The following is a 7,875-nucleotide window of genomic DNA, read 5'->3' as shown; positions in this document are numbered from 1 at the left end:
CCAGAAACTTCCGAATTCTATTTGATTTTTTAATGGACAGCTACAATCCACTTGTTTATTCCAGGACACAACAATGAATAAAGTGAATCAGTGCTGAACAGTTTCTAACATCCCAATCCTCCAGCGTGTTCTTATTGACAAACCGGTCCTGGATTGAAGTTTTTTGCTTAAAGAATGAGACCACCGCCTCCTGGGAATACAGCAGCGATTCCTCGAGGACCTGAGCTGTAAATGTGAAATTCAGTGAAAGGATTTCACCCTCCGTACGGATCTGATCACCACCTCAACCCCAACATTCAGCTTGAGTGGGCAGGCAAGACAATTTCCTTCCCCCAGCCCCCCACACAGACTGGGTAATATCCCAAACTCGTATCCTGCTATTATCACATTGCTCCACAACATCGCTCTCTTCCCAAAACTCCAGGAATCTCACCCCAAATCCTCAAACCTATTATTCTGTATTCAAACAACATTTTGTCCCCTGACTAAATTCATCCTGGGAAGAGAGGTTTGGTATTCCGAGTTCCTCTGCAGATATCCGGTTTTTGTTTAATGACCAAAAGAGGCCTAAAACCTGAAAGAAAGCCTCTATCATAGCCCTGTGAGCATGTCTCAAATAGACGGTGCAGTCAATACCTTCAGAGTAGATAACAATGGAGAGAACTGTGAGGAATTTCAGCGTCAACATTCGGTGGAAATAAAGGATTCAAAAGAAAACATTATTTTAACTACTGAACAGATTCTCTGGGAGCAGGACTGAAGTCAAAGGGAAAAATCCAGCTGATTTCTAGTCGAAAGCATTTACCATTGGACTGAATTCAGTCCTTGTGTTAAAATGTCTGTAAATTATCCACTGGAAAGTGAAGGACAATTTAAACCTGCAATTCTGGAAGAAAGACAGATTTTGCGCTGTTGTATTCTTTGTGGAGAATTACAGAACAACGAGATCTAGGGGTACAAGTTCGGAGCGCCTTGTAGGTAAAGTCGCAGGTGGACAGGTGAAGAAGCCATTCAGCAGGCTCGGTTTTATTGGTCAGGATATTGAATATTGACGCTGTACAATACATTGGTAAGAGCACACACGAAATACTATGTTCAGTTCTAGTCACCCTATTATGGGAAGTATATTGGTAAACTGGAAAGAGTCCCGAAGAGAGTTACGAGGATGCTACCAGGACTTGGTCCCCTGGGTTATAAGGAGAGACTGGACAGGCTTGGATTTTTCCCCTGGAGCGTCGGAGGCTTCGAGGTGAACTGATAGAGGTCTATAAAACAATGAGGAGCATAGATCAGGCAGATAGTCAACATATTTTCCCAAAGGTAGAGGAGCCTAAAGGGCATAGGTTTAAGGTGAGAGGGGAGAGGTGCCAAAGAGACCAGAGAGGATTTGCTTTCACGCGGATGGTGGTGAGCATCCGAAATGGGCTGCCAGAGGCAGTGTAGAATCGGTACAATGTTTTCCTGTAAAATACAATGAGATATTTACCTGGGCAGGGTGGATATAGAGGGACATGGATCAAATATGGGCAAGTGGGACTAACATGGTGATAGAAACTGGGCACCATGGACAAGCTGGGCCGGAGGACCTGTTTCCATGCTGTAAACATCTATGACTCTGTGACTTTATGTAGGAAGTGTTCAATCACACAGATCAGGTCAAACGCAGTGACACTCTGCTGGGATTGATCTAAGCTACAGAGTGTGAGGATGTTTAGCTGAACAAACCGGAATGCTTGAAATATTTTACGGTTCCGTGGTATCACTGACAAGAGAAATAGTTAACATTTCAGATCCTGACCTTTCAATGGAACGACCTATTCCACCGTCCACAGGAGCTGCCGGATCAGCTGAATATTTGCAGCATTTTCTGTCTTTGTTCCAGATTTGCAGCATCCGCAGTATTTTCCTGTTGGGCCAAAGGACAATGAGTTGCCTTTCCTGCACTGAGGGTTATTGCAGGTCTCTCTGGCTGTGATTTTCACTGATTATCCATCTCTGGGACCTTTATTAATCAATAGGACTGCCGTTTGTGGAGGGTTTCTGAAATCCTGTCAGGGAGCTGGAGTTAAAGTACACGGAGCCCTTACTCAATCTAAATGTAGGGCAGAACAGTCTCGAGGTGCTCAACGACCAGCCCAGTTTGTTTGTTCCTGTGAATACAACAGGATATAAACACAGACAGCTGCAAACACATGTTGCATTTCATTCATAAAGTCATCGAATCAGACAGCAGAGAAATGGCCCTTCAGCCCATCGCATCTGTGCCGGTCAATAACAACCACCGAACCATTCTCATCCCATTCCCCAGCACTTGGAACATCGCCTCGTGTACCCTGGGATCGCAATTGCCCATCTAAACACTTCTTAGATATTATGAGGGTCTCTGCTCCACCAGCCTTTCAGGCAGCGAGTTCCAAACTCCCGCCTCCCTCCAGGGAAAGAGGTTTTCCAACAAACGGTTTCACAAGAAAAGCCTCTGCAGTCAGGAGCTGAAAAGGGAGAGATGACCCCTCTGTCATCTTGTACTCTGTGCCGCTATTAATAAAGTCATGACACTGTTTGATTTATAAACGACTCTTACAGCCTGCCCTGTCAGCTTCAATGATTTGTACACATGTCCCGCTGTTCCTGCACTCTTTCTTGTAAATAGACACTTTATTTTATATTGTTCTCTTCTGTTCTTCCTACAAAAATAAATCACTTCATTCCTTGTCTGCTACATGTCCTCCCATTGCACCAACCTGGCTGTGTCCTTCCGGAGTTTTAGTAGAATTTCTGTCGCGCTTTTTTACAACCATAGGGCGGCCCAAAACATTTCCAGGCAATGAAGTACTTTTGAAATGTCGTCACTGTGCGAATTACTGAACTTTTGAAATGCCTGTTGGACAACTACAGAAATCCTCATATGGGGATGGGAAAGCGCTGCAGGTGTGGCTCTGTGGCGCAACGGATAGCGCGTTGGACTTCTAGTCGCTGACGTGATGAGACATTCAAAGGTTGTGGGTTCGAATCCCATCAGAGTCGGATTTTCGGTTTGAAGAAATCAGTAACAGGTTTATCAATGTTCCGAGATAAGTGTAACTGCCGTCCCGAACTTCCTTCTGAAAAGTGACTCCAGTCACTCTCCGCTTTCCCATCTGAGCACAAAATATTTGGAAGCTGCTGACCAGAGTCAGTCTGTTCCCTCCTCAGACAAATATACCCGCGGGCAGTTTGTTCCTCACAGGCAGCTCCAAACAAGGATGATGTGAATCGACACCACTGAATGCTCACACCAACACGTTTATCTCAGCTGCAATGAACAGCTCATGTTGCAGCTTTAGATCAGACAGTGGAGGATTATCACAGGCTCGGTCAGACTGCATGTTCCTTCAGACAGGTTTCCGACTGGACACATGGAATGAGCGGCCGTGTGAACATTAGTGGTTCAGGGGGAGATTTCTCACTTACCAGACTGGAGTTTCGATTCCATTCCCAGACCTTTCTCTTTCCTTGTCCTCTTGCTCATTTGCACTTTTCATTGTTCCATCAATGGTGGCCGCGTCTTCAGCTGTCTGAGCCTTGAGCTCTACAATTCATTCTAGAAAAATCTCCAGCTGTCTCTCCGCCGTCCAAGTGCAAAATGAATGAATGCAATTAGAAGCAAAAGACAAACAAACGGACGGGCAAGACACACTCCAAACAAAATGGAGAGAGATTTTATAATCTAAAATTACTGAGCTCGATGTTGAGGACGGAATTCTGTGGGAGGCTACTTAAATGTTGAGGTGGTTTTACTCGAGTTTCCGTTAATCTATATTGGAACACGGATGACCAAGGACAGAAAGGTGAGAGTGGGCAGGTGGAGAATTGAAATGACAAGTGGCAGGAAACTCAGAGTCAGGATTGTGGATTGACAGAGATTTCTCAAAGCGGTCACAGACTGTTATTTGACCTGTTGAAGTCGATGAGACCAAATTGTGGCAGCAAATACAGGAGCTTAAACTGAAAAGCACAAGTGTCTCACTGGTTCACTTGGGATGAGTGTTTTGGGCCCTTGGATAATGAGGAGGCAGGAGGTAAAAAGGCAGGAGTTGCATCTCCTGCACTTGCAAAGAAAGGTGCAGATAGAAAGTGAGCGGATATTGGCGGTGGAGCAGCGGTCGCGGAGGGGATTGTCCCTTCAGTCTGGTGAATGGGGAGAGCAGGGGAGGGTGTTTTTGATGATGTCATAAATGGTCCCTGCAATACGGAGACTGACGGGCTGCAAGGTGAGAACAAGCGGCACCAAATCAGTTCAGCTCGACTTACACAGGACACAACAATGTCAGTAACGGAAAGATCTTTTGGGATAAGAGCAAGAGTTTTGCAACATCGTTCACTTTTATTTCCATTTCCCACCTTAGCCGCTTTTCCTACAAATGTTGGCAGCGGTTGGATTTCCACCCGCATCCTCGAAGAGACTGAAACCTAAACCCATCTCCTCAGACCGCTCGGCCTCGCTATCCTAAAGGTTCATTGTTTCTGATACTGATGACTGGTGATTGGCATCTTGCTGTTTATCAGCTGAGTCCAGGATTTCACATTGAGAGAGAAGGAAATGATCCAATCACAGAGCTGGAACGCTGCTTCCAGTTTTCTCCCCACAGATGATGTTTCATTTCTGAGCGTTTCCAGCATTTCCTGTGTTTATTATTTATGATGATCAACATTTGAAGTAATTTGCTTTGTGATTTGTGAACATTCTGAGCTGAGTTCAGGGGACTCGGTTTCCAAAATATTTTAAAAGTTATTTGACGGGATGTGGGTGTCGCTGAATCCGTCAACATTTATTGTCCAAAATTAATTACCCTTAAGAATTTGGCGGTGACGTGAATCTTGAGCCACTGCAAGTCCATGTGGTGTATGTACACACACAGTGCTGTTAGGGAGGGAGTTCCGGGATTGTGAGCCAGCCACAGAAATGGTGATATATTTCCCAGGATGGTATGTGTCTCGGAGTGGAACTTGCAGGTGGTCGCTGTTTCTCTGTATCTGCTCCCCTTGTGTTTCCAGGTGAGAGGTCCCGCGGGTTTGGATGGAGCCTCACGGAGGAAAAGTCAATATTAGGGGTGGGATTCGAACACACGCCTTCAGAAAAGTCTGCGACCTGAACACTCGGCCACACTGGGAAAAACATGGGTAACAGCAAATTCCTGCGGATGCTGGAATCTGAAACGAAAGAGAAAGTGCTGGAAAATGTCAGCAAGTCGAGCAGCATCTGTAGGGAGAGAAAAGAGTTAACGTTTCGAGACCAATGACTCGGCTTTGACAAAGGGTCATTGGACTCGAAAGGTTAGGTCTTTTCTCTCCCTACAGATGCTGCCGGACCTACTGAGATTTTCCAGCATTTTCTCTTCCGGCCACGCTGACACACTGATGTGATCGACCGGTGAAGTGGGGATTGGGCCAAGCCGACTCGATGAGCCTCCTCTTGCACTGGAGGGGCTATGTGATAACTTAAACATGGTGAAAGCGGCAGCGTCCGGACACAAGGACAAGGTAAGGTCTCAGGCCAGAGTAAGTGTCCTATGTGATGACACACAGAACATCAGAATTAAATTGGAGGAATACATTTATGGTGGACTCGTGCCATCTGGTGGCTGAACGGTAGCAGTGCGACACGGATACATTCATTCAGGAGCATTTTAAATTGGAGGGAAATAAGCTACGCAGAGATTTCGTCAGTGAGCGTTGGTGGTATAGTGGTGAGCATAGCTGCCTTCCAAGCAGTTGACCCGGGCTCGATTCCCGGCCATTGCAGTAGTAATTTGGAAGCGAACTTTTGCGCGACTTCGTGTGTTTCAAACCGAGAAAGAGAAACAGTTTCTAACTCAGAATGTAGGCGCAATTAGGGAGTGGAGTGAAATAAGTAACTTTCTCATCATTTTTAATATTGTTTCAATATGGACAGTGTTCCACTATTCACCCACAAGCCGTCAAACAACAGCTAAAAGCCGCAGCTTTTTCACTTCACCCTCATGAAGTGGACCAAACAGAGACACAACAGACACGTTACAGACCAGGATGGGATTTGAAGCCACGTGTACAGAGCACAATGGATTATTGTGCATCACCTTAACCACGTGGTACAGCTGCTTTACTTCAGGGCCCTTTAATAACCCTCAATCTAACTTCCTTGAGTTTGTTTCGCACAGTTGCTGATGTACAGAACACAGTCAAAGTGTAAATAAATAAAAATAATCTCTGAGTTCATTTGCGCTTGCGGCGCAACGGGAGCGCGCCTGACTCCAGGTCAGAAGGTTGCGTTGAAATCACATCAGGCGCACGGAATTTTTCTGCAGCCGGTTGCAGGAATTTCTCTCTGTGTGGGAATGTTCTCGAAATGACTCCATTCAAAAGCACGATGCAGGTAATATATTTCATATTTACCCGCTTGAGCAAATTTCTCAAATATCAGGAGATTCAAAGTCGTCCTGTTGAAGCAGAATGACAGTGAGTTCAGGAAGAAATGTTGACAAACAACAGCAATTTCTTTCTGCTCACTGTACACAGTTATAGTGATCTGTATTAAACAGCAGGAGCGGGAACCGCAGTCCGCAGTCTTCACCTTCACGGTGAGTCTGAATTTCCGTTTGGGGGTTTCAGAGAGAGTGGATGTCATTCCGGAAACTGAAGTCACTTTTCCTGTGAATGGAGCCGGATAAAGACCCCTGGCCGACCTGAGAGTCCCCGAGCCTCCATGAATCTTCACAGCTCACAGGGTGAAGGGCTTTTCCACTTTGAAAATGACCATGTCCGGCAGCTGGAGCTTTCCCTTGTATTTTCTGGGATCTGGGAAAGAGCGGATCATCAAAAAACAGAAATGAAACACAAATAATCGCAGTATTTTTTCACGTGGGCTAAACATCAGCTCAGATGTTACAGCCGGTGGCCGCGTGGCCTAATGGATAAGGCGTCTGACTTCGGTGGTTCTATTGATGATGTGGAGATGCCGGCGTTGGACTGGGGTGAGCACAGTAAGAAGTCTTACAACACCAGGTTAAAGTCGAACAGGTTTGTTTCGATGTCACTAGCTTTCGGAGCGCTGCTCCTTCCTCAAGTGAATGAAGAGGTATGTTCCAGAAACATACTATCATCTATTGATGATATCAGACGATTGCAGGTTCGAGTCCTTCCGCGGTCGTTTTATACAGAAATCCGGTGGAACTTGTGCTGACAATCCAGTTTTCCCTCCTCTCTCATCTTAGTCTTTCGTTTACCCCCGAATGAATCTACAATATCTGATTGATTTGGATAAAGAATTGAATAAAATATTATGTATCAATCGGTTCAATACAATGCTGTGGAGGGAATTCTAATGTCCTCAGGAAGATGGTTACAGCCATAGATGTTTCAGCATGCACACTGGCCCTTCGGCCCAGCTTGACCATGCCGCCCAGTTTCTATCACGAAGCTAGTCCCACTTGCCCGCATTTAGCCCACATCCCTCTATATCCACCCGGGGGGGGGAGGGTCTTGACAGGATAAATGCTGAGAAGCTGGTTCACCATGTGGGAGGGTCTAGGACCAGAAGGAATAATCTCAGAGTAACTGGCCGCCCATTTCAACCAGAAATGAGGAGTAGTTTCTTCTCTAGGAGTATAGAGCATCTGTAGAAATGTTTGTATGAACCGAATATGGCTGTAGAGGGTGAACCATAGAATCATAGACGTTTACAGCATGGAAACAGGCCCTTCGGCCCAACCAGTCCATGCCGCCCAGTTTTTACCATTAAGCTAGTCCCAGTTGCCCGCACTTGGCCCATAACCCTCTATACCCATCTTACCCATGTAACTATCTAAATGCTTTTTGAAAGACACAATTGTACCCGCCTCTACTACTACCTCTGGCAGC

At 45.8% G+C, this 7,875-nt stretch overlaps 2 non-coding genes across 2 annotated transcripts; both read left to right on the top strand.

The window, feature by feature from the left end:
- Positions 1 to 2,932: 2,932 nt before the first annotated feature.
- trnar-ucu (transfer RNA arginine (anticodon UCU)) lies at positions 2,933 to 3,024 on the top strand. The gene is given in 2 exon segments: positions 2,933 to 2,969; positions 2,989 to 3,024. It is a non-coding gene; the product is annotated as a tRNA-Arg (tRNA).
- Positions 3,025 to 5,709: 2,685 nt separating this feature from the next.
- trnag-ucc (transfer RNA glycine (anticodon UCC)) lies at positions 5,710 to 5,781 on the top strand. The gene has a single exon. It is a non-coding gene; the product is annotated as a tRNA-Gly (tRNA).
- The last annotated feature ends 2,094 nt before the right edge of the window (positions 5,782 to 7,875 follow it).

Source organism: Scyliorhinus torazame, chromosome 24 (assembly GCF_047496885.1).
Source record: "Scyliorhinus torazame isolate Kashiwa2021f chromosome 24, sScyTor2.1, whole genome shotgun sequence".
NCBI lineage: Eukaryota > Metazoa > Chordata > Chondrichthyes > Carcharhiniformes > Scyliorhinidae > Scyliorhinus > Scyliorhinus torazame.
This window is presented reverse-complemented; position numbering and strand designations above follow the sequence as displayed.